The 26843-nt window shown below is 40.7% G+C and overlaps 1 protein-coding gene, 1 long non-coding RNA gene and 1 pseudogene across 13 annotated transcripts in view; 2 read left to right on the top strand and 1 right to left on the bottom strand.

Annotated features, from left to right (window-relative positions):
* Positions 1 to 26843, bottom strand: part of Macrod2 (mono-ADP ribosylhydrolase 2) — a 2026216-nt gene that overhangs the window by 1545525 nt on the left and 453848 nt on the right.
* LOC147995717 (uncharacterized) lies at positions 8155 to 26574 on the top strand. 3 transcript variants are annotated; one of them, XR_015684636.1, is made up of 5 exons: positions 8155 to 8414; positions 19203 to 19602; positions 20734 to 21111; positions 22170 to 22301; positions 24846 to 26574. It is a non-coding gene; the product is annotated as an uncharacterized LOC147995717 (long non-coding RNA). The 3 variants fall into 3 exon arrangements; XR_015684634.1 differs by lacking the exon at positions 22170 to 22301 and having other exon boundaries at positions 24846 to 26549; XR_015684635.1 differs by lacking the exon at positions 22170 to 22301 and having other exon boundaries at positions 18781 to 19602; positions 24846 to 26549.
* Positions 14614 to 14693, top strand: LOC148006548 (U4 spliceosomal RNA; annotated as a pseudogene).

The following is a 26843-nucleotide window of genomic DNA, read 5'->3' as shown; positions in this document are numbered from 1 at the left end:
ATGAACTTACTATACATACATATATACATACATACATACATACATACATACATACATGCACACATGCATGCGCGCGCACACACACACACACACACACACACACACACACACACACACTGTGCAAGGTGCTGATCTTCAGAGGTTACTGTAAGTAAATATCAATACCAAGGTTATAGAATTGAATACAAGGAAGACAGACACAAAGTGCATAATATGCCTTGTGATTATACAGGATAAGAAGAAAATAAGTCAGGGTAAGATGTTGAATAAGACATCTCTGGCAAGATGGCATGGAACCCAAGGTAAAAGCAGGTAAGGGAAAGTCTGAGGGATATCCTAGCAAGGAGAGATTCCCACCAAAGAGCTTTCCAGGTGGCATGGGAAAATATTAAATATCTCTGTGCTGGCTAGTTTTCTGTCAACTTGACACAGGGTCATCTGAGAGGAAAGAGCCTCAACTGAGAAAATGCCTCCATTAAGATTGGACTGCAGGCAAGCCTATCGGCATTTTCTTAATTAGTGATTGATGTGGAAGGAACTAGGCCATTGTAGGTGGGGCCAACCCTGGGCAAGTGGTCCTGGGTTCTACATGAAAGCAGTCCAAAGAAGCAATGAAGAGCAAGTGGGTAAGTAGCATCCCTCCATGGCCTCTGCATCAGCTCCTGCCTCTGGGTTCCTGCCCTGTGTGAGTTCCTGTCCTGACTTCAGTGATGAACAGCAATGTAGACATGTAAGCTAAATAAACCCTTTCCCAAGTTGCACTGGCTAGTGATAAAACTTTAATGACAATTAAAACCCTAACTAAGACACTTCAGAAATATGTCAGCATAGCAAAATAATATTTCTGTGCTTTAAAGATATAATCTTGGGACTGAGTAGATGGCTCATTTAAAGTGATTGCCGCATTGGAGTTTGAGCCTTGGACTTGGAATTCCCACAATCTATATCAATTCCTAAGGCATGGAGGTTTGCCTGTAATGCCAGCCAGGAGGAGCAGAGAGAAGGAGTACCCAGAGCAAGCTGCCTAGGGAGCCTAGCCAAAGCATCAGGTCCCTAGTGACTAAGAGAGCCTGCTTTGACAAAAAATAAAGAAGTGGATCGTGATTATCAACATTTTGTCATGAACCTTACTCAGCCCCCGCCCCCATGAACCACCATAATACCTATATAACACCTTACATATACACATGAAAAAATAGAAATAAAGGGCCTATTCTCACAGAGAATACACACAAACCGAAGAAAATAACACATCATTTAAGACTTAAAATACAAAAATCTATCAAAATTTACTACATGCTTATTATTCTGATGTTGACTCTAAAATTAAAATATGTAATATGACTTTCAATTTCCAAATGTCGTGTTCTGTGGAATGCATTCACTATATGAGTGAAGGCATCCTAGGCCCACATATATTGATTAGCCAAATAACACTGGACTATTTGTGGACAGTCTGTAGACCATTTTCATGCAGGAAATTACAATGTGCATAAAGAATGCACAAAGGAGCGTACCGCCTGGTCTTCGGAGATTTCTCCACTTGTTGGTCCCCGAGCCTTCAGAATGGAGAGTGTGATTATGAAACTTGAAAGAGCTGTATTTTGCCAGGTCCTTTAGGGGTTCTGAGAGGTGATGGTAATATACCTCGACATAGGATTTTCTCACACAGGAGCTCAAGATAGGTAAAACGGGATTATGGCATCAACTTCACCTGACCCAGCAACATGAGCTGTCTTTTGTCACCTACCATGCCAGTTCTGGAAAAGTCAGTGTAACATTTCAATCAGTTCCTGGCAGAATTTGCCTTTTTACACCTGTCAGGACTGAGGGCGATGGTGTTCCCAAGGCCACTGCACTCGAAGGAAATGTATGGAAATTAGAAATATACCGCATCTTAAAAGAAGCTGCCCGTTTTCTGAGTGCCTAGCTGAATTTCCTCCTATTTAATATAAAAATAGAAAGGGAAGGGCAGCAAAGGGCTAGGCTAGAAGGACACAGTGAAATGTGTTTGCTGCCTGCAGAGCCACCACGATGACGATTCTGCCACCTCTTGCCTTGACATAAACACTTCATGGTCTCCAATTAGATTAATTGCTCATGTGGTAAAAATCCATCTGGGGTAGTAAATGTAGCTGAGTTCAGAGACATGACAAATTTGAGGTTGCCTTGAATGCAAACAAAGACAGGATACAGGTGTGGCCCCACCCCTTTTTATTTATAATGCTATTCTTAGTAAATGGGGACTCTGAGGGGTATACAATGGTCTCAGAAAATAAAATATAGCTGTGCTATTAAATACATTGTAAAATGTCTTCTAAGGTGACTGTGAATATTCATACAATACTACAGATAATTTAAGCTAAACTCTAACTCTCTGTGAGATATGAAAGGCTGGGGAAAATTAAAACCCTGCAAACTACCCCTTGCCCTGGATCTTGATATGTGCTGCAGATTTGATTCTGGCCAGAAACTGGCCATAGCTGTCACTGTATCCAAGGTGTTCCTCCGAGGATAGTCTCTACACCCCAGCAACCAGCCTGGAAAAAAATGAAACTCTCATCGTTAACAAAACATGTTGTGTCTGGTATAAAATTAAAACTTTAAGTTCTAAAATTCTCTGAAAGAAAAATGATGTTTAAGTTCACAATGCCTTCTATCTAAAATAGAGTTTTTATTAGAAACATGCTCAATACATCTTGATCATTTCAAAGTACAGACTCCTTAGGGAAAATTGGACACAACTAGCTTTTTCTTGACGGGAGCATTTTGTAGAATGTTCTCATGTGTTTACCTGATTGGAAGTGTGCTCATTCTGTGAGTGTCCATTGCAAGTTGTGGAGCTCTGGGAGTGACCGCCAACCTTGATGCTGGGTCAAACATTTGCACACAGGTGCTTCCTCACTGCTCTAGCTTTCTTTCACCTCCCACTCCCAGCCTCCCTGCATGCTCCATCCCTTTCTCTAAGCAGAGGAGGCAAGAGGAGGTGCAGGGAAGAGAGGAGGGTATTTTGAAGGCTCTGTGACTTAAACTCAGAAAAGCTAAGAGAGAGGCCAACCTGTGAATGCACACATTTTTCTCTGAAAACCTTCATCATTCCTTTCTCTTCCTCTCAGTAAAGAAAAATGTAAGGTTTCTTTAAAGAGAAATATTCTTAACTAAAATATTACGGACAATGAACGTCTTTTATAGTCTTAGGAGATGGCAAGACACTTGTGTCATCTCAGAGATAGAAGAGGGGAGGTTTCATATTCTCATACACGGTATGAAGAAATCACAAAGGGGTGCTAGGAGACAAAACTGGGGTGACAGAGAGGGCAAGTCCGCAGAGCCTTTAGCGTGGAAAAGCTACAGATTTGATAGCTGCATGGTAAGAAGGGACTGGCAAGGTACAGGTGCAAGGAGAAAGGAAGGAAGCTGTCATATCAGGAGGTAAGTAACAGCTGGGGGTGGGGTGTGGGTGGCACCTGAAACAGAAAAATGGCCAAGCTTTGGACCTGAAAGTCATGGATGGAGGGGTAAGAAAGGGGTAAAAAATAATCTACATTCTATAGCTGAGTAAACTAAGCATGGATTTTGCACAAAAAGAAGGACTCCATTAGATGGGTTTTAAGGAGGGGTGGCATTGTGCTCTGGGTCCTGTATTTAGAATATAATTTCGGATATGGCATGAAGAAGGTATTAAATAGAAGCATAAAGTAAGAGGAATTAGGAGAAATACTTGCCACCTTTTGCTCTTTAGTCTCTGACTCCCTGTCTTAGGGAATGGGAGGGGTAGTGAGAAGCTAGATGCATCCTGGGAACCAGAGTGAGTATGAACCCCCCGAAAATGACAGGACTGCCCCAGAGTGTTAGGGACTCTGTACATCTCACACATACTGAACTCCTTCCTTACTAAGCTCGAGGGCTTGGACAAGTAACTGTTTCTTGGTTTCTTGATGTGTTTGTAATATATAATAATTATGATCTACACTTGAAATGGGTATTCCGGCTATTTATATGAGATAGTGGTTTTAAGCTGTAAGGGGTGTGGGAAGACTTAATAAGACACACCACTCCTGTCAGCACCACTGTGTAAACTTGATCAGGTAATACTTTCAGAGTCATGCTGATGACTTGCGAAATTTCCCCTAAGAGTAGGAAAATAAATAATCTGACCATAGAGACCTAGCTAGTATCACAATCATGTTTCTGAAAGGATCATATTTCTGGCTGTCATCTTTGTGAGAAAGATTGTCCAGAATGAGCTAATTTTGCAAATCGTCTACGATCACACTATGCCACAGAATTAGCGGGGTGAGACACAGCTGATACTTCCAACTTTTCATTTTCAGAAGTGGATAAGCTAGAGAGCACAGGAGACACAGTACAGTAAGTGATCTCTAAGTTCCTCTTCAATAGACATCGGGTATTCGGAATGTCCTCTGCTAGTGGCTCGCTCTGCATTTCCTTGTCCCACCTGAGTTCACAGCAACACCATGCCACACGCCCACACACCCAAGCATCCCTAACAGTTCAGCACACTGTCAAGGAAGAGTGGAAGGGCAAGAGGTCTGGGTTTGTTCTGCTCTGTTTTGTTTTCACACTTCAGAGGCAGGTAGTAACCACTGAAAGACGGTTTCTTGGAGTGAGGGTCCAGATTCCTGGCCTATGTGTGGCCACTCCATATAAGAGCTCTAACAAGACTTCATTTCAGGAACCCGTTGTCCTTAATCTGATCTTTAAAATATCTCTTTCATATGGGCAATTTAGATGGCTCAGTAGGCAAAGGCAATTGTCACCAGGCCCAATAGCCTGTTATTTGATTCCTGATTCTCCACATGGTCTATGGAAAGACCCAACTCCTATAAAGTGTCCTCTGACCCCCATACACGTACTTTGGCATGCACATATCTCTCCAAATCAATATAAAAATTTAAATATTTTTTGATAGAAGGAAGGCATGCCTCAACTAACTTTTCCCCTTCCATTTTACTGAAATTAGTAATCCAATAAACTCCCATCTCCATCATTATATCAGGATTTTGTTTGTGAAGAATCCAAACTAGACTGTCGTATCAGGCCACCATGCAAGGCTATGGACACAGTGGTCACAGAGGCTCCCTTACACAGGACAGCCTGTACTGATGCATCAGCATCCTGATAACTGGTCCAAAAATGAATGAAAATACATAAAATAGAGGATGGAGGTCGAAGGCTTGGGTTTCAAGGAAACTAAAAGAGAAGCCCATGGCTTTGTGGACAGCAGGACCCTTAACAACTAGATCTATAGTATGCAATAAACGCTTTGCACAAGTAAGGTGTATAAAATGCCTGTGGAATTAATTGCTATCTGACTGGCAATTTGGACAGAATTCACTCAGAAACTGAACACGTTGAGGCAGGCCCTGGCACACAGCACCAACCCAGTCAGATGTACATCTTGATTTATTGCAGATGGGCACTGAGTCATCTGCCAATTTGAATGTTCCCGATGAGATTTTACAAAATATCCCTGTTCTCTAACAATATCAGCCTTCAGTCAAAAGCAGAACAGCACAGGTGAGGAGACAAATCATTCATGAGCACGCATTGTGCATACACGCACACACATCAAGGTTGACAGCAGTGTTTCAGTCCCGTTAAATTACATTTTGTGCAATGTCCAAATTGATATTTTGTTGCTAAGAGATGCGTGTGTTTAACCATTTAAGTACTCATTTGTAAATGTGAGCTTTGTCTATGAGGAAAATATCCAGCAGTCATCATAAAGTGATCACTCGATTCCCAATCCTCATTTGACATTCTTTCCTCTTCCTCTAGGATTAAATTCAGCCCAGTTTCTTTCTGCTCATGTCATACATTTTCTTCCCTTATCCCCTGAAATCATCCACTTGAGACACAAAAGATTAAAAACACTGGTTGGTCAAACTCCAGTGACGTTGACCAACCAGTGAGCATGTTTTATGCAGTAACAGTACCAGAGAACTGTTTTATGTAGAAGAGCGATCACCAAAGGACTTGTTGCTCTTGTACATGTTGATGGGTGTCATGGGGTAGGGGAGGGTGTTCTCTGTGAATCCCCTGGGAATTATTAGAGGATTTCTCCCCATGACAGGTGTTCAAAAGATTTTACTTCTAAGTTTTGTCATTCCCTGGCTTTGATTTTGTCAAGCATGAAGTATTTCACTTTGATAATGAGGAAGCCTTCTTCTACCAAGCCAAAGGTGCCAATAAACCCCATAGGTAGGGAGGAAAATATCAATATGTTTACCATGTAAAGATTACCATATACTGCAAAAGTAATGAACTTCCACTGATTCCACTCTAGAGTAGCCTGTTGGATTATACTATAATTATTATTATTCCTTGTATACAATCTTGCCCATACAAAGCATTTATCTACCTAGTTTTGGTTACCCAATGCAAGCAAAGTCTGTGTTTGGATAAAAGCACAGGAACTGGAGAACTTGATGGGAAATCAACTCGGCCTTTCCACTGCTGATCTTCTCTAGGTAAGACACTATTATTTACTACAAATGGATATTTTGGAGTTTGTTTTGTTTTGTTTTTGTTTTTGTTGGTTGGTCTGTTGCTTTGTTTTGTTTTGGGTTTTTTTTTTTGAAACAGAGTTTCTCTGTGTAACCTTTGCTGTCCTGGAACTCAGACTGGCCTTGAACTCAGAGATCTGCCTAACTCTGCTACCCAGGACTGGGAGCCCGGCTTCATTAATGCTCATTAATCTGCAGCTGCACAGCCATGCAATCATGCGCAAGTCCTTGGAAGGACTTCTAGGATAAAAAGGCAACCATCCTATGGATGCCTAATGGAAGGAAGAAAATAATGACCTCACCTTCCATTCTGAAGGATCTTGGGGGTTTGTTCAACTCTGCAAAGCATTGCAGTCATTCCCTTAGAGAGGATAATTTATTTCACTTATATATTAGATCAGACGCACTCAGCAATTCCCAGGAGACTTCTATCTCGATCTTTCTGACCAGATTGAGCTCAGGGCCTTATTTGTAAGTCTCTCGGGTCACTGATAACTTGTACTAGGAATGAAATCTTCATTTGGAATTTACCTATTTCAGAATTTTCTTAAATCAATACTTGAGTTATGAACTTTTGCAGGGGTGATGTTACCTTTCTTTATCATGCTCTTGCTTTTCTGTGTTGGTTTGCATATTTGTGGCTTTGGATGCACCTTCTGGATTTAGGCCTGGAAAAACTTCTTATTTAGTAGCCTGCTTTGCAGTTCAACACACAGTACCACTTAGCAAGGAGAAAACAAAACATTGTAGCATGAACAACCTTAAACTCTGCAAGACTATAGAAACTGAAAATAACAAAACTAATACAGCACAACTCTAAAAGTTAAAAATGTTCAGGTTTTAAGTTTAAAATGATTGGAAACAGTACATGAAAGAGATAAAGTAGGGAGTCAGGGAAGGGGAAAATAGAAGAGGAACAAAGTTAAATGAACAGAAGGAAAGGAAAGTACATGAATTACTGGGGAGAAGAGGATAAAAGCAACAGAGTAGAAGCAGGAGTGAATTTCTTAATAAAGAACAAGACCAGAATTAGATAAATGTAACAAAGAGGTTTAAAAATTATGTTTAAGTAATTAAAGAAAAATATCCCAACAGGGTAGAGTCAAAACACTAGTTCGTGTAAAGAACCTCACAAAGAGAAAGGGCACGGAGGAAACCCAACTAGACAAAAGAATGAAATGTTGCCAAAATGAGGAGGGAGGTGTGCACAAGATTAGACGGATATGCGAGGGTGATAACACATATATTTGAAAAGTGAAAATACGTAAAATATAGTAAAAATCCTACTAAACATGTACTGAAAAGGAATCAGGACATCATGACTTTCCCTGGGACCTCAAACGTTGCACTCTGCCTGGTACATGCATGGAATTCGGGGACTGTGCATTGTCCTTGTTGACTCTTTCCTATAGTTTAAGCCTTTGCAGGGTCTGTACTGTACAAGTGTGTGGTGTCTGGTAGGACAATCTTCAACATTAGTAGCTTCCCTTCTTTGCTAGCAGGAGGCTCTGCTGGACACACTTTGCTTTCTGTGGCCTTGGCAGGCTCGCTCAATTTCCTGAGACTCCGCAGACTACACCCACTGGGCTGGCTGCTTCAACTGGGGATACCTGCCAGCAGGGTTGGGATACAAGAAGCAACCACAATGCTGAGATGGCTATGGGGAGAAATCAGACTCCCCTTCATACTTTCATGGCCTCCTGAGTGTGGATCACTTGATGGAGCTGAGAGTATCATATGCAACCCCAGGATTCAAGAGTTCTCAGACTACAGCAATGAGCACAGACCTGGTGCCTACACTTGATCTACTCGCTGGCCTCAGGCTCAGAGTTATCCAGTGCCATGTTTACTGTCTGTGGATGTGATCTGTTCCAGACCACTGAGGTGGGTCTCTCTCTCTCTCTCTCTCTCTCTCTCTCTCTCTCTCTCTCTCTCTCTCTCCCTCTCTCTCTCTCTCCTTTCCCCTCCCCTCCCTCTCCTCCTCTCCTTCACTCTTTCTCTCAGTTGTTTTATTTATTTATATTGCAGATGTTATCTCCTATCCAGTTTCCCCTCCACAAACTCTGTATCCTCTTCCCCCTTCCCCTGCCTCTGTGAGGGTGCTTCCAACCCTCCCACCCCACCCGCCTCAGAGCCCTAGCATGCCCCTACACTAGGTCCTGAAGCTTCCACAGGGCCAAGGATTCCCCTCCTAATGCTTTCAGATAAGGCCATCCTCTGCTACATATCCAGCTGGAGCTCCCCCACCCATGTGTACTCTTTGGTTGGTGGTTTAGTCCCTGGGGCCTTTCGGGGTCTGGTTGGTTGATATTGTTTTTCTTCCTATGGTGTTGCAAACCCCTTCAGCTCTTCCAATCCTTGCTCTAAGTCCTCCATTGGAGTCCCTGCTCTCAGTTGACTGTGAGAGGCTTGCAGAGCCTCTCAGGAGACAACTATACCAGGCTTCTGTCAGCATGCACTTCTTGGCATCCGCAATAGTGTGTGGGTTTGCTGTCTACAGATGGGATAGATCCCCAGGTGGGGCAGTCTCTGGGTAGGCTTTCCTTCAGTCTCTGCTCCACTCCTGTGACTTCCTTCTCTACCCCACATCCTTATTCCTTTCACTGTCCTTGTTGAATTCCTTCATGGGTTTTCAAAGTTCTTGCTCAACTCTTTAGAATGAACCTGCTTTTCTCATTCTCAGTCTTTCTCCTTTGCTGGATTACACAGAGGCAATCATGGCTGTGCTACCTTACTTGGGTGATCTTTGAATGTTTTTTGAAATAGGATCATGCTTGCTATAAAGCCGTGACTGGCATAGTACTCATTGTGAGGCCAGTCTGACCTCATATACTACCATTCCTAGCCACACATCTACTTAGTAATTTGTGTGTGTGTGTGTGTGTGTGTGTGTGTGTGTGTGTACACGTTCGTTCGCACATGTATGCATCTATGTCTGTGTCTATGTGTCTGTGTGTTTTAATTGAGAAAAACTTCTGTAAGCTATATTCTGATCATGGATTTCTGTCCCCCCAATTTCTCCCAGACAATCTCTATTGCCCAACCACCCAACTTCACATCATTTTGTTCTTTCTCTTTAGAAATAGGCAAACAAAAAAACAAACAAAACAAAACAAACAAACAACAAAAAAACCCCGGACAATCCCGAATTCTTTTAAAATGAAAGAAAATACAAGAAACACACACACACGCACACACGCGCACACACACACACACACACACACACACACACACACACGAAACCAAAAACCAAACCCATAAAAATACAAAATTGGAAACTATAGTATACAATGAAAAGACCAGTAAGAAAAAATGTAATATAAAAAGTCTGCAAAAATACCATTGAGTTGGCCATCGGCTGCTGGGCATGGACCCCAACTTAAGTGTGTCTGATATACCTATGAGAGTTCATGGGATAAAAATATCATTTCTTTGTACATGATTGTCAAGTTTAAGGGCTGGCCTTAAACTCTTAAAAAATTCTTGTTCAACAAGAATATACTTCAATATATATTCAAAGTATAGTTCAATATACTCATTGAGTTCCCAGTGAAACAAAATAGCAAAAATATCCAGTACTAAGAAAAGAACACATAAGTCCACTTTTAAATTAATTGTTAGAAAAGGAAAATGGATTAAAATATATTATATCAAAAAATAAATGAAAATGAGTACCTATTATGTATTTGTTTATCTGAAAACCTACCATTCATAAAGCTTTCTGCATCTGAAATGAAACTTAACCCAAATAAAAATTCTAATACACAACTTCAGGAGGGCTGTTCCAGTCCTTCACCTGGCCTCTGCAGCTAGATCCCCTTGTTGGTGAGTCATTTCAAGAGGCTGGCATCACTCTTCAGACCAAAGCGGTATTCTAACATTACAATGCAGACACTACAGAATTTGAGAGGATTTGAAAGCTGGACCTCCAAAACATCATCAAAATCCACTAGAACAAATTGATAATTTAGGTTATTTTTTTCTGTAAAAAGAGGAAGAGATTATACCTTTCAAGGTTTACAAGTTTACAAGGTTTATAAGAGAGCACCAAACTGGTTTACTGGGCAACTTGAGAAGTGAAAGATGACAGCCATCAGCTCAACTTTCAGTGCACACAAGTTAAGCTATATCCAAAAGAATAACTGTCCACACACAGGAAGGATCAACTGAAAGTTTCAATTATAACTAAAACAAAATATAAGCTGACCAGTGTTCCCAGTGAGGATATCTGCAAAGAAAGTGACTGTTTTCATTAAGGAGGTGGCCAGCGGAATATGAGAAGCTTAAGCCATGTGCTGCTGAGGAAGATACAGGGGAGATCTTCAACCGTAGCATGGTCAGCACTTCGTGATGAATCTTTGTTATTACCCACTCTTCTAAGTGAGCAGTCATGCATTTTGTGTCAATATTAATAAGCACGAAGTGATCTAAAAGTATAAAATCACAAGTGATGTGGCTATGTGATTGTTAAACCTATCAAAAAACAATTTAAATAAATTGAGTTCTAAGGGCAGAATTGTGTTGTTTCATAATTGTGTTGATTCTCAACTTAGGAGGCAGAAACGTACTGAAGTAGAAATAGGGAATGAAAATTAGATAGATCATTTCATGGTTTCTTAGCTCAGAAGGTTTGAGGACTTCCTTATTGTGTCTGTTCAGATAGAAGGTCCCCTGTGAACAGTTGCAAAACAGGCTTATGTTAAAGTTCAGTTTGGTTATGTGGTCCTAACAAGAGTGACTCTATTGGTTATATGGTACCTAACAAGAGTGACTCTATTGGTTATGTGGTACCTAACAAGCGTGAATCTATTCGTTATGTGGTACCCAACAAGAATGACTCTATTCCAAGTTGGGCTAATCTGCTGAGTCTTGTACAGGAGGTCGATACCAAACTGTTACCACATACAGATTTAGTTGAATATTATTAAATATAAATATACTGGCCCTTCACAGGAGGTTGAAAAATCAGCAAGGCACCACCACCTCAGCACACATCAGGAATCACTACTACACATTTTTAACTACAAGCCCATAAGATCTGAAACTTCAAGCTCCTGTCCGTAAGTTATGCTATATATTTAGACATGAATGCAGTAAACTTCACAGTTAGTGATATATGTTTGAGCAACACTTACCATTCAGTCTCTTAACACAGAGAAAGGGCATTAGGGAAAAAATTAACAAGAGACAGGACTGATGAAAAATCAATTTGCTCAACTATCAAATGGAAATAAATGATCTCAATTTCACGATACAGACACCCGCATAATAGCAATAAAAATCGTTCTTAATATTGCACAGCTCTTATCTTTAAATTTCACACAGAAGGAAATTAGTTATAACAGGATTGTTATGCACACTAAGTGTCAGAGCTATTCTTGACAGAAAGCTGTATCTTAATGTCATTAAACTACTAGTGTGTTTTAGAATACAACAATAATTATTCCTCTAAGATATCCTAAATGATGGTTTACTGTTTAAATAGATTAATGATTGTACAACAAATACACACACACACACACACACACACACACACACACACACACACACGCCACCCTAAATATCCACACTGTTCATTGCTGGGTTTGATCTATGAATCTATCTATGATCCTGAAATGTGGCTTTAATGAAGGCAGATTTGGAGGAAGAAACGTGGAGTGGAGAAATGACTTTGGCAAGGCTTGAGACAGCTGCCCCAATGCTCACTTCCTTATAGCAGCGGGCTTCTGTGTAGCTCTGTGCCCAAGGTCTTGAAGCCATAGTTGCCATTGTCGGGCATGTTCCTCAACAGAGGAGCCATTCTGCTTACCATTTGGCTGTGCTAATCACAGATGGGGCATTTACTAAGTTAAACAATGGTAAGCAATAAAGCCATTACCTCCATTGCTCCCATAATAAAAATACCTGCTAAGTTGGTCCTTAGTGCTCCCTGTAACAAAATACTGACAGGTAAGTAAGTTAAACTATATAAATGTAGTCTGGACCATTCTAGGAGGTAGAGGTCTAAAGGCAGAGAATCAGCAGAGCTCTCTGCCCCTTAGAGAGCAGCAGAAAAGATTCCTTTCTAACTCCCCTAGTTTCCAGGCAGCTGGGCATTCCTTGGCTTAGGGAAGCACTGGTTCTGATCTGTTTCTATCTAACAGATATCTTCTCCTTTCTCTCCCTATGTTTCAAATATCCTCTTGATTTCTCTTATATCCCTTAATTATGAGCCTGCCTCTGATTTTAAGGCCCGTGATAAATATAGAATAATCTTATCTTGCTATATTCAATTATACTCACAAAGACCCTTTCTCCAAACATGGTCACCATAACTGGTTTTAGCAATTAGGGCACACAAATAACATTTTTGTTCTTGTGGGGGTGGGGGCACCATTCTACTCCCTACACATAAATTGCTAATACATCCTTTTTCTCTCTTCTGCTTTTACTTTCTCTTTCCCATTACCACAAATACAAAACAAAGTTGTTTCTAGGACTTTTTCCTAGAGCCCAGGCTGTTTGTTTGTACTCGTGAGAAAAATAACAGAAAAATTAGTGACCAAATATTAGTATGTTAATGGCAAAACTATGTGTGCTCAGCAAGTGGACATGATGGTTGTTCTATTCATAGTAACCACATTTGCTACTGGGCTAACCAAGTTAGTCCTGGAATGTTATATAATCTGTATAGAAGTTAAATGGTAGGCAGCCTGCTGATTTTAACAACGACTCTTAGATCTAACAGTTGACTTGTTGTTCTGTTATACAAGGTATATGTGAACAAATTAAACACTCATGTAGAGTGAAGACAAAATATATTTTAGTGCTAATTGTCTTGGAAGGTAGACTGATACTGCAGTTAAGCCAACTCCATAATGTCAAAATATACCCCACTGACAGTGCTGTCTCAGGTGAAAGGCTTCAGTCCTTAAACTGCCCTAAGTAAGAACCAAAACAAATCCTGCATATAAAAAGATCTATTTTTAGAGGTAGTAAATCAATCTTCTTTTGTTAGAATATCTGAATATATAAGCCATGTGGAGGAAATAACTTGATATGATACATACACAAATGTCAGCTCATTTAATACAAAGTTAAACAAAACACACACACACACACACACACACACACACACACACACACACACACACACACACACACGGAAGTACTCTACCTACTCCAGAGGGCAAACTTTTATCATGATCTGAGATATTTCTGTTCTTTATAGTATTTTATAAATGCAGAATAGTTTTCCTATCATTTCAGCCTTTTCAGTTCATTGGTGCTTCTAATTTTCCGTGTCTCTTTCTCTACATCCTCTGTAGCTGCAAACAGTCACAACATCCTTCCGAAATCCTTCAATAGAAGACTAATAAAGCTGGGATTCAAAACCCCAGCTACCTTGTTGCTCAGGAGGGATAACTGCGAGGTAATCTGCTACCATTTCTCAGAGCATCCACATGGCTGTAGTAACCTTCTGTTATCTACCACAAGCTGCCTTCTGTCTAGACTAGATATCATGTTACTCTCCTTCCTCCTCTACCTTCTCAAAGAACCACTTAAACTAAAATCATGCCCTAGGATCTGTTTATGAGGCAATGTACTCTAACTGAAAAAAGGGAAGAAGAAACATTATTATACATAATAATGGTCCATCTGTGCCATAACCAACCCCCAGCCCTAGCCAATGCCATACATTTAATACATGGGTCTGGTAATATATACACCCTAGCTTGCCTGAACTATATCCAGCTTCCAGGTCTTGCCAAGGCTACACATTTGTGTGCCAATCCAACCAGCCATGTGAGTCCTCCACATCATTCCTAATACTGAATCCTAGGCTAAAAACAAAGTACACAAGCCAGCCTAGCCTGGTGAGTGCCCAAGACCCCAGCCCATCCATGCTATGCTTAAACTCCAAGGCACAGGTTGGGTAACACAGTTTGCACATCAGCTCAAGCAGATCCAGCCATTTTCCCTTTTGTAACCACTCCCATCCCCAAATCAGAACTGAATATCTTAAGGATTGACCTATCAACTCCTCATACCCAATCTGAAGTCAAACAAGCTTAAGCAACAACAATTAAAAAACATTCTACTTAGCTTTGCGCAGTGGCAGTATCGTAGCCAATGAGGTTTATCCGAGGCGCGATTATTGCTAATTGAAAAAACATTCTACTTAATAGAAGCAGTCAAGAATCTCCCATCAGACTCTGAGACAGTAAAAAAGGTAGACATTCCTAGATCTCAACCAAACACAAACAATGTGAAAAGCCAAGATAATACAACACCCTAAAAAAATCACCAGTCCCATAGAAATATTCTTCAATGGAAATTAGCTAGATGAAATTTAGTAAATAAAAATTTAAAGTAAATATCATAAATGTCATCATAGAATTCAAATTTAAAGAAGACAGGATTAAACTGTTCAGTCATTTAAAGAGAATAGCAAAAGATGCCTGAATGATGGCCAAGAAAACACATAGTTTAATCAAACATTGAAGACAATTCAGGATTTGAAAACTGAACTAAGAGATAAAAGTATTGATGGGAACTTGCATAGAAATAAATAAAAATTCAAAAACACAATTAGAAATCATGTTAGAGCAAATTCTACAAGTAGAACAAATCAAGTAGAATATAGATTAAGAGAATTGGACCACACAAGTAAGGACTATGGAAAAGTTAAAAACATATGACAGGAATAGGCAAGAACCGTGGGCACTATGTAAATTCCAAATGGTTGAGTTATAGGCATAGAAGAAAGAAAAGAATCCCAGTTGAATGGCAGAGACCAGATCTACAACATGATTACAGAAGAAAACTTCCCCAAACTAAGGCAAGACATACCCATACAGACACAATTATACTGAACTGACTAAACAGCTTTTTTAAAATAAAACTATAAGAAACAGAAAATTCTGCAGCAATGTACTTCAAGTTCTAAAATATCACAGACACCAACTCAGACTGCTGTACTCAGCAAAACTATATGCCATAGCTGAAGGGGAAAGAAAAAAACTTCATGACATAGACAGGCTAAAAGAATTCATACCCACTAAATTAGCCTGATAGAGAATACTGGAAGCAATACTTTAGACCAAAGTGTGGAATACATATAGCTAAAAAGCTATAGAATAAAATAAGGCTGCAATGATAACACAAAATTAGATAAGGAAAACAGACAGCAAGGGGAGGTAGCAATCAACACACAACTTTCAGCAATAACTTAAAATATTAAGGACTACAAATCCACAAATATACAGGTTCCTTAAATAGATTTAGAAAGAAAATCCATCTTTTCGCTGCCTACAAGAAACTCATTGTATCTTCAAAGACAGACACCACCTACCACTGATGAACAAAAGTCAACTCCAATTGGCTGGAGCATCTCAATGTAAATCTGAACACTAAAATTGCTAGAAAAAAACCTAGGTGTAGGAAAGGACTTCATTTGCCCAAGAATTAAGGCGTATAAGTAATGGGACCTCATTCTGTAGAACAAGAAAACAATCAAGAGGAAAGGAAGGCCACAAATTGGGAGACGATCATTGCCAGATATTCATCTAACAGAGAATTTTTTTCTTTAATTGGATTTTTTTCATTTAAATTTCAAATGTTATTCCCCTTTCCAGTATCCCTGGACATAAGCCCCTCCCCATCTACCTCCTTCCCCTACACTGGAGGGGTCCAAGTTTGGCAGGACCAAGGGTTTCTTCTTCCATCGGTGCCCAACAAGGCCATCCTCTGCTACATATGCAGCTGGAGCCACGGATCCGTCCATGTGTACTCTTGGGATGGTGGTTTAGTCCCTGGGAGCTCTGTTTGGTTGGCATTATTATTCTTATGGGGTTACAAGCCCCTTCAGCTCTTTCAATCCTTTCTCTAATTCCTCCATGGGGGGTATGCGGGGGTGTCCTAGTCTCAGTTCAATGGGTTGCTGCTAGCATTCACTTCTGTATTTGACATGCTCTGGCTGTGTCTCTCAATAGACATCTATATCTCGTTCCTGTCAGCATGTACTTCTTAGCTTCATCAATCTTATCTAGTTTTAGTGACTATATAGATATGGGCTACACGTGGGGCAGGCTCTGAATGGCCGTTCCTTCAGTCTCTGCTCTAAACTTTGCCTCCATATCCCTCCTATGAATATTTCTGTTCCCCCCTTTTAAAGAAGGAGTGAAGCATCCACAATTTGGTCATCCTTCTTCTTGAGCTTCATGTGGTCTGTGGATTGTATCTTGGGTTATTCAAGCATTTGGGCTCATATCCACTTATCAGTGAGTACATACCATGTGTGTTTTTCGGTGATTGGGTTACCTCACTCAGGATGTTATTTTCTAGTTCAATCCATTTGCCTATGAATTTCATGAAGTAATTGTTTTTGATAGCTGAGTAGTACTCCATTGACTAGATGATTCCCCTGTTGAAGGTCATCTGGGTTCTTTCCAGCTTCTGGCTATTATAAATAAGGCTGCTATGAACATAGTGGAGCATCAGTCTTTGTTGTATGTTGGACTAACAGAGAATTAATGTTCAAAATATAGAAAGAACTTCAAAATCAAGGAGTCAAAAAACCAAGTGACACAATTAAAAAGCAAAACAAAGCAAAAAAATCCCAGGTCAGGCTTTAGATCCAAATATAGACTTCTCAAAAGAATAAATAAAAAATGGCTAAAAAACAACTTGTAAATGTCCAAGATTCTAAGCACTAGGAAAATGCAAATTAAAAATACTTTAATACTTCATCTTTATCCAGTCAGAAGAGTTACTATCAGGAAAACAACTGGCAACAAATGCTGGGAAGGGTATGGGGAAAGGAGAACGTATTTGATTGTAAAACTGAGCTGGTACAGCTACTCAAGAAATTAGTGTAGAGAATTCTCAAACTCCAAAATGGAGGCCTACCATATGAGCAAGATGTACTACTCCTGGGGATATGTATAAAAGACTCAATCTCCTACTCCACAAATACTTGCCTAGCTATGGTCACTTCCAGTCTATTCGCAATGGCTTATAGATGGAAACAACCTAAATATCTTTCAATTGATGACTACATGATGAACATGTGGGACTTATGCTCAATGGAGTATTATCCACCTGTGAAAAAAAGTAAAACTGTAAAATTTACAGGCAAATGGCTGGAACTTGAAAATACTGTATTGAGTAGTTAGTTAGCTGACCCAGAAAGACAAAGCTTACGTTCTTTCTTGTTTGTGAATCAAGTCCTAATGTTTAGATGGGAGTATAAAAACTAGAGTAACCACAGAAACTAAGAAAGTAAAAAATGACCATGGAGTGGAGGGTTAGAAGGACTTTTAGGAAAGAGAACACAGGGCCACAAGTCCTCTGGTAGGGAAAATAGGAAGAAGGCAGGTCTGCATTTTCAGAAGGGCTAAGAGTAATACAGAGGGAGGAAGAAGCCATAAAGAACACAGGGAAACTGTAGCGAGAAATATTTTTAAAAGGAACGCATCATCCCACGCTAGCTCCGGCCACTCTCTGGCCCCAGTGGTCCCACCACTTCCGTGGCTAGCCCCAGACTTGCTATCTTTCCATGGTGGGTCGATGTCACCACACCAGCCCCGTGCAGAGACTACCAATCTAGCCTTGTGGCTTTCTTGCTACAGACTCTGCACACATTCCCAGCCATCTGCCCTCTGTGGGTATAGTCACAATTTCCAGTGACCTGGCAAAATCAAAACTCTTGAGCTTGTAATTTATCAGTCAGATTTATATCAGTAAATTCTCACCCCACAAATGTCCACACAATAAACTCAATTGATATTGATATAAAAGACCCACCTAGATAAGACAAACTATCCTGCAATCATTCATCCCCTGTAAGATATTCATAGTTACCTGTGGCTATTTAAAGCCATGCAGAATCTGGATCATCTTTCTCTTCCTCCATCTTCCTTCCTTGTCCATACTCCCTGTCCAGTCTCTAAAATTCTCAGCCTACCTTTCTTTTTCACTGCCCAATCACAGGCCTTGCCTTATCTTTGGCTTGCCCTCACCTGCATATAGACATCAACCCACAGGAAACATTATTTTATATCTACTTAGATAATACTTACATAAGTGTATCTGTATATACAAATAAATTAAGTGAGGTTAATACCCTCCCGCCCAGAGCCAGAGACTACCTAACAAAAACAACAGTGCAAGTCATCTGATATTTACCTCAAGTTGTTGGTCAAGGCAGTCTGAGAGACTCCCAAAATGATAGAGCAGACTCTAACCATCAGCCTTGGTTGCCTTCCAGCACTTGAAGATAAGACCCTGCTACTAAAGACAGCACAACTTTGAACACAGGGCTTAGAAGAGCTAATCTGAAACTGGTCTGGAAGCCTTGTTCTTGAGGATTAGATCTCCTAGTGTCAAAGATGCTATGCAAGCTACCAAAGGAGAAAAATGATCAATAGTCCTAACTACCTATAAAGCTTACAAACCACAATGACCAACATGCAAAGATATGTCCTTGGGTGCATCAGTGACCTTTCAATCCTGGAAGCAATCAACAGCAATCTAATTGAGCTGAAGGATGCTCAATGCCTGGTCCTGTAAACCTGGCCAATTACCCATGGCTGCTAAGTTCATGGACCCTGAAGAGAACCTACTAGTAGCACTTTCCTAAAACAGTGTAATTGCTAAACACATCCTAAATACCTATCCTTATATCCACAGGTATAGCTTCCACCCTAAATCAAAGAAGCTTTCTTTTACAGCAGATGGAGGTCATCATGAAAATCCACAACTGGTCAAAGTTCTGAGAGCAACCCACCGAGAGGCATCCAACCCCATTCTGAAACATTTACAACACAAACATTACATCCAAGGCTCAGGCAGTGTTACAGAAAAAAGGATGAAAGGGGGGCCAGTGAACACCACCACCACCTGTGAGATAGTATTACTTATATTTGAGAAGATTTTGTGCCCATAAAACATTAACAACATAGTCGCCTAAACAAGACCTGGACAATGACACCACCAGTTGACATTCCGGTGTGTGTGGAGGAAATCTCAGAAGATCCACTTCTAGAAGAGGAGCTACGATTGCCAATAAACATATGCTCAGGGAGGGACGGTAAGTGTTCTCCAGAGACGAGTGCTCTGACAGGTTGTCATCAAATCCCAAGATGACAGTTGGTTTTTTTTTTCTTTTTTTTCTTTTTTTTTTTTTCGGAGCTGAGGACCGAACCCAGGGCCTTGCGCTTGCTAGGCAAGCGCTCTACCACTGAGCTAAATCCCCAAGCCCCCAAGATGACAGTTTTATATATATACATACATACATACATACATACATACATACATACACATAACACACACATGCACACACACATATATGATATATAATTGATATCATATATATATGATAAATACTAAATTAACTCTACAGTATGTATATGAGTATGTGACAGAGGGACAGAAAGAAAGAGAAAGAATAATAATTAAGAAAAAATGGTCATGAATTTGAGAAGGAGTTGGGGAGCGTTAGGAGTTGCAAGGGGAAAGAGTAATGTGGAAGTAACATAAATATAGTATTTATGGAAAAATTCTCAAGATAAGGTTAGTAAGAAGATACATTTTGACTTTTTGAAAATTAACTTATGTCTGGTTTGCATGAAATCTACATGAAAAAACAATTCTTCTGAAGGCATTACCCTGTACTGCATGCTGTCCAAATATTAAAAATAAAAATTCACATTTCCATATTAGTACAGTGGGTAGCAGAGTTAATAAAAATACATGTTCTAGCTTCTCTCTTTACTCTACTCCTAATTACATTCAAGTGTTGAATGGCTATATGCCTAAGGGAAATACAGTCCTTAGACCCAATTAAGTAAACCTTGATTAGTATTAGTGACTGTGCATTGAAATTTGACTTTTATTGACTACTAAGGAGGGCCAGAAGATACAGTCATAGCTCATGTCCACAATCAGGCATTTATGGAAAGCTTTTGATAATTCTTTTATTCTTTAAAAAGGATAGAAAACAAAGCTTTTGCCCTTTTCCCCCCAAATTGAATTTTTTTAAACATGGTAGTTGTCTGTTTAACATGTGAATATAAACTCACACACATAAGGCTCTGCCTGGGGAGGATGAGGAGACTGATTATGTCTAAAGGGAAAGTAAAAAATAAAAATTCCAGCAGGTTTTCATTATTGTAGCAATTGTGTCACAACATTTACAAAGCTATTGTCTAATCTGTCCAAGGAAGCAACGACGGAAAGGAGGAGGAAGAAAATCTCAGTGAAATCTCAACAGTGCCATAGCAGAGTTCTCATTAGGAGAAAAACGACACAATGTGGACTTCTGCTGAGAATCTGCTTTGTGGAATATGGAAACAGGTTTATTGATGGGCCGAAAATAGGAAGTCAGTGTGGAGCAAGCAAGAAACCATTCTGGTGCTGAAAACTGTGTGACGGGATGAACTTGGAATCGTGGTCGCCAATGTCTGGAGAATGGCGGCTGAAGACAAAGTGCACACTGAGAGAGGCAGAGAAAGTGAGAGGAGATCATCTGATCATCGGTGCTGATTCGTCAGACAGCTGCCTTTGCTGATCATGGAAAGCCTCATGCCCAAGATCCTTGGTAGTGAGATAATAAACCTTTGAACCTCTCCCCCTCTCCCCTCTCCCCTCTCCCCTCTCCCCTCTCCCTCTCTCCCCTCTCCCCTCTCCCCTCTCCCCTCTCCCTCTCTCCCCTCTCCCCTCTCCTCTCCTCTTCCCTCTCCCCTCTCTCCTCTCCCCCCCTGTCCCCTCTCCCCTCTCCCTACTTTCAGTCTGAAACTACTAAGGATGATTAGTCGGTGTGCATAATGCTCTCACATACAATTTCGTCTAACTGGGTAGCGGGTCCCTCCTTTTCAACTCTCAGCTACAGCTGTATCTCACAGCTTTTTCTAAGAAGACACCAGCGTGAGAGTTTAATGAATCCTATAAGGTAAAACCCATCAAGATGTAAGTTGCTGCAGGTGTGGGCAGCAAGGCAGGGCCAGATGGTGGAAAGGGCACTGAAACATTAGCAAATCGTGCTTCCATTATGTCTTCCGCGTGCCTACCTCACAGGGTTAACGGCGAGTTTAATTAACTCAAGAGTATTTACCCAAATGCTACTGCCTCGCTGTTTCTTCTTCCATTGTGACTGAATAGAGAAGTGACCAGTGTCTGTCTTCTGCCCTTTGCAATAATCCACAAGTGAGATGAGTTGGGGAGGTGAAAGGAACACACAAGACCTGCATAGGTCAGAGACCGACGGTCTTCCAGTGCTGAGAGGGGAAGTGGACACAAGCCCACATCTCTAACTCAGGAGCTATCCCCCAACTGATAATACTTTGCCAGGGCTTTTTCCCCCCTTCTGATGCTTTGCATGTATATTATGGCTTCCAGTTTTGTGTTTTTATGGGATGTCTCTGTGTCTTTTTCTTGGCTGTTTCTCCTCTGTTTTATCCTGTTCTGGTTTGTTTAGTTTTATTTTATCATTATCTTTTACATGCCTGTTTGTTTCCTAAAAAAAATAAGAGAAAGAAAGGGAGTGGATTTGGGTGGATGGGGAAATAGGGAGAATCTAGAAGGAATTGGGGGAAGGGAAGCCATAATCAGAATATATTGTACTAAAATTTTAAAAGAAATCTATTTTCAACATATAAGGAAGAAAGTGCATCTTTAAAAGAGGCAGCCTGACAACAGCAATGGCAAGAAAGAACAGGGGAGGAAGCATCAGCATTTCTGCTGGTGGAGCACACTGGACAAACTGGGTCAGCCCAGAAGCTAACATTACAGGTAGGGCTACAACATACATTCTTCACGCCATGTTACAAGCTACAGGTTTCATTCTGCAAGGGCGGTGACCTTATTAAAGGTCAGCTTTTAGGTTTTTACCATGTATTATGTGAAATCTAGCAGGGACAATACATCTCTAATCCCAGCAGTGCACACACTAAGAGAGGAGAATTATGAATTTAATGCCAGCCTAGGCAATACAGAAGTCTCATTTGATCAGCCTCCCCCTTTCTAGGCCATGATGATTGGAATAATGTATCCCTTTAAAGGTCATAGAAAACAAAAATGGGTTTAAATGAACTCCTTAAATTCAGAACACTCAAATCTCACAGAGGCTCAGCTGGGCTACATGTGAAAACTGTTAGACATTCTGGAATGATACGTCTCCTGGACCATTAAGGAATTATTTTCCTGGCTGCCCTCTGTCTTTGCACTCACAATATAAAATATCTAAGATAAAGCTGAAGCTCATTACTCTACAATACCCAGTGTAAACTCTTACCGTACCCAGGGCATTACAGCATGTTAGCATATTTTCCAAAAAGGCCATTGATACATATTTCGCTGGTGATTTTCAGATTGTCTGCCAGAAACCAGTTACATTTAACAGGGCTTTGTAATCAGAAGTTGTAGTGGGCATATTTTTCGGGACTGATGAAAAGACTGAACTTCAGTAAACAGACAAACCATAAAACCCAAACTACAACCCAAGAGTTGTTGGCTCACTTTGGAACACTTAGGCAAGATGGACCTTTTTTAGAACTAACACTTTCCTCACTCTCCTCTTCTCTCCCTCACTCCCTCGCCCATCCTTTCTTCTTCCCTCCTTTCTCTTCTCCTCATTGCCACTGTCCCTCTCCTCTTTCATTTACACTTTCTATTAGGAAGAAACAGTATCGATTATGGATGGGTATAGTGTGAATTATTCCAACAGTCAACACCAGCTTTTCTTATAGTCAAGATGCCACGTGATAGAGCAGGTCATTCTCACCCATGTAAGGTTAACTGTGGAACTGAGCGAGAAAGATGTAGAAGGAATCCGGATTTAGCCAGGGTATATATAAAACACACTTTTCTATGCAATTTAAGTTATACCAGAGTCACAACTGGGTGAGAACGGATATGAAAAATACCAGTGTTGCAGCCATCTGGTGGCTTTCCTGTCTCCTTTACTTTCTCAGGGTTGTCCATATCCTAAGGTATGCCACACATTGTCTGCCGCCATGGTGGCAGAGGGTTTGTCATTGTTTTAATCAGCATCCTGACATCAGCCCTACTGAATTTTCTGTCCTTAGAAATCAATTTTGTGGTAAATGTTCTTCTTGATGACCTCACTTACCCCCTGGGAGCTCGCTCAGAACAGGACAGATTAAGTAGACTTTGGGACTGACCATGAGCTGGGCTCTGGGTCTGACTACTCATGAGTATGAGAAAGAGAGATACCTCAAGTGCCAGAATGAATTTATTTAGTTTCCTACAAGACTGGGGAATGAGAGTCTGTGGCCATCTTGCCCATTGAACTGTTAAAATTCATAGAGAGATACAAGAAAAGCCAGGCAATCTGCATATGTGGATTTAGCTGAGTGCCCTAGTTACCTGGAACTGAGGAATTATTTTTCTCTTATGAAGTGAACCTTTGCTTTGGTGCCAGAACTCTCGGGGATGCCATTTTCATTCCCAGCATGTGTTTTCTGTTAGGTATCTAATTCCCAGAGCATTGACACTGCTATCAAGATGGATCTAGCATCTTCAGGTTCTCACTAAGTAGAAGCCCAGCAGGAAATAGAGGAGAACATGACAGGGACTTCATGTCAGTGTCACTACATGATTTGTTTGACATTTTCACTTAACTCTGTTTGGAAATGCAAATGATTTTCGAATTTATTTTCAGTATGTTAGCATCCAACCATACTAATTAGCATATCGCAAGGCCATTAAAGATGCAGAATAGGGCTGAGTATCTCTCTGAATACTCGTAATCAAAAATTGATACACCATTATCATAACACACAGTAAAACATGGCTGGTCCCAGGCAGACACATGCCATTAGAGGATGATGAAAATTTCAGAGTAGACAAGCATGGCTACGTATCTTAGTTTTGTCATTCAGTCAGTGTATAACTTTATGCACCACACTGGTCCTCTTGGTACCTCATTTCCCTATCTATAGGATGCAAATAACCCTGTGATACAGTGAGGAATAAGCAATAGTAATAGTAAGTTTCCATCATTGCTTTCTAATAAGCGCTTAATAACAATATTGATTGTCATTATTATTAACATTGAGAACTTTTACCTTTTGGAACTGAATATATTCGAATTACAACCAGCAAAAGAGTATAAACATATTATATTTCCGAATTAAAAAATTTTCCTTTAAAATTGTGTGGAACTAAGATAAGATGTGTGTGTGTGTGTGTGTGTGTGTGTGTGTGTGTGTGTGTGTGTGTGTAGATATACAAGCACATTATATATATGCACATAAAGCCCAGAGGTTTTATAACAAGTGTCATCTTCTGTCATTCTTCATCTAACTTTTCAAGGCATGATTTCCCACTGAACCTGGAGATCGGTGAGCCATTTGGCCAGGCTGACTGACCAGCAAGCCCATCGGATCTTTCCTGTTTCTAACTCTCCACTGCTGGGACTACAGCCATGGAGAACACCACCCAACTTTTTACAGGGGTTCTAGAGATTTGATTCCACATCTTCATGCTTATGGAGCAAGCACTTCTCTGTGTTGTTCACTCTTGCTGTGACTAAATACTCTGGTAAAAGCAGTGTAGGAGAGGCAAGATTTATTCGGACTCACAGTCCCAGAGTTCATTACAGTGAAGAAGTCAATGTGGCAGCTGGTCACACCACATCCACAAACAGGAAGGAAGAGGTAAATGCATTTACATCATACTGCTCAATTCCCTTTCTCCACTTACACAGTCCAGGATCCCAGCCTGGGAATGGTTCAGCCTACAGTGGAAAGGTCTTGTCACTTCTATTTAGGCTATTAAGATAATCACCATCTCAAATGCAAATCAAAACAACCCTGAGATTTCACCTCACACCAGTGAGAATGGCTAAGATCAAAAACTCAGGTGACAGCAGATGCTGGCAAGGATGCGGAGGAAGAGGAACACTCCTCCATTGTTGGTGGGATTGCAGACTGGTACAACCATTCTGGAAATCAGTCTGGAGAATCCTCAGAAAATTGGACATTGGACTGCCTGAGGATCCAGCTATACCTCTCTTGGGCATATACCCAAAAGATGCCTCAACATATAAAAGAGACACGTGCTCCACTATGTTCATCGCAGCCTTATTTATAATAGCCAGAAACTGGAAAGAACCCAGATGCCCTTCAACAGAGGAATGGATACAGAAAATATGGTACATCTACACAATGGAATATTACTCAGCTATCAAAAACAACGAGTTTATGAAATTCGTAGGCAAATGATTGGAACTGGAAAATATCATCCTGAGTGAGCTAACCCAATCACAGAAAGACATACATGGTATGCACTCATTGATAAGTGGCTATTAGCCCAAATGCTTGAATTACCCTAGATCCCTAGAACAAACGAAACTCAAGACGGATGATCAAAAGATGAATGCTTCACTCCTTCTTTAAATGAGGAAAAAGAATACCCTTGGCAGGGAAGGGAGAGGCAAAGATTAAAACAGAGACTGAAGGAACACCCATTCAGAGCCTGCCCCACATGTGGCCCATACATATAGAGCCACCCAATTAGACAAGATGGATGAAGCAAAGAAGTGCAGACCGACAGGAGCCGGATGTAGATCGCTCCTGAGAGACACAGCCAGAATACAGCAAATACAGAGGCGAATGCCAGCAGCAAACCACTGAACTGAGAATAGGACCCCCGTTGAAGGAATCAGAGAAAGAACTGGAAGAGCTTGAAGGGGCTCGAGACCCCATATGTACAACAATGCCAAGCAACCAGAGCTTCCAGGGACTAAGCCACTACCTAAAGACTATACATGGACTGACCCTGGACTCTGACCTCATAGGTAGCAATGAATATCCTAGTAAGAGCACCAGTGGAAGGGGAAGCCCTGGGTCCTGCTAAGACTGAACCCCCAGTGAACTAGACTATGGGGGGAGGGCGGCAATGGGGGGAGGGTTGGGAGGGGAACACCCATAAGGAAGGGGATGGGGGAGGGGGATGTTTGCCCGGAAACCGGGAAAGGGAATAACACTTGAAATGTATACAAGAAATACTCAAGTTAATAAAAAAAAAAAAAGATAATCACCATATGTAGAGGCTCACCTCAGAGGTGATTCTAGAATTGGTCAAGATGACAACTGAATTTTCATACCAATTTGGGCATCTCCTTGGCCCCATGATCATGCCGTGTGTGTGTGTGTGTGTGTGTGTGTGTGTGTGTGTGTGTGTGTGTGTGTGTGTATAGCAGTGTGTGGTACACATTTAAACAGATGAGAATACAAACAGCTATCTAAACACCAGTATATTCAACGTACTCCAAAGGTAATGTTACTATTGTAAGAACCAATTTGTAAC

The sequence above is a fragment of the Rattus norvegicus genome, chromosome 3 (genome assembly GCF_021556685.1).
Source record: "Rattus norvegicus strain SHRSP/BbbUtx chromosome 3, alternate assembly SHRSP_T2T, whole genome shotgun sequence".
Taxonomy (NCBI): Eukaryota; Metazoa; Chordata; class Mammalia; order Rodentia; family Muridae; genus Rattus; species Rattus norvegicus.
This window is presented reverse-complemented; position numbering and strand designations above follow the sequence as displayed.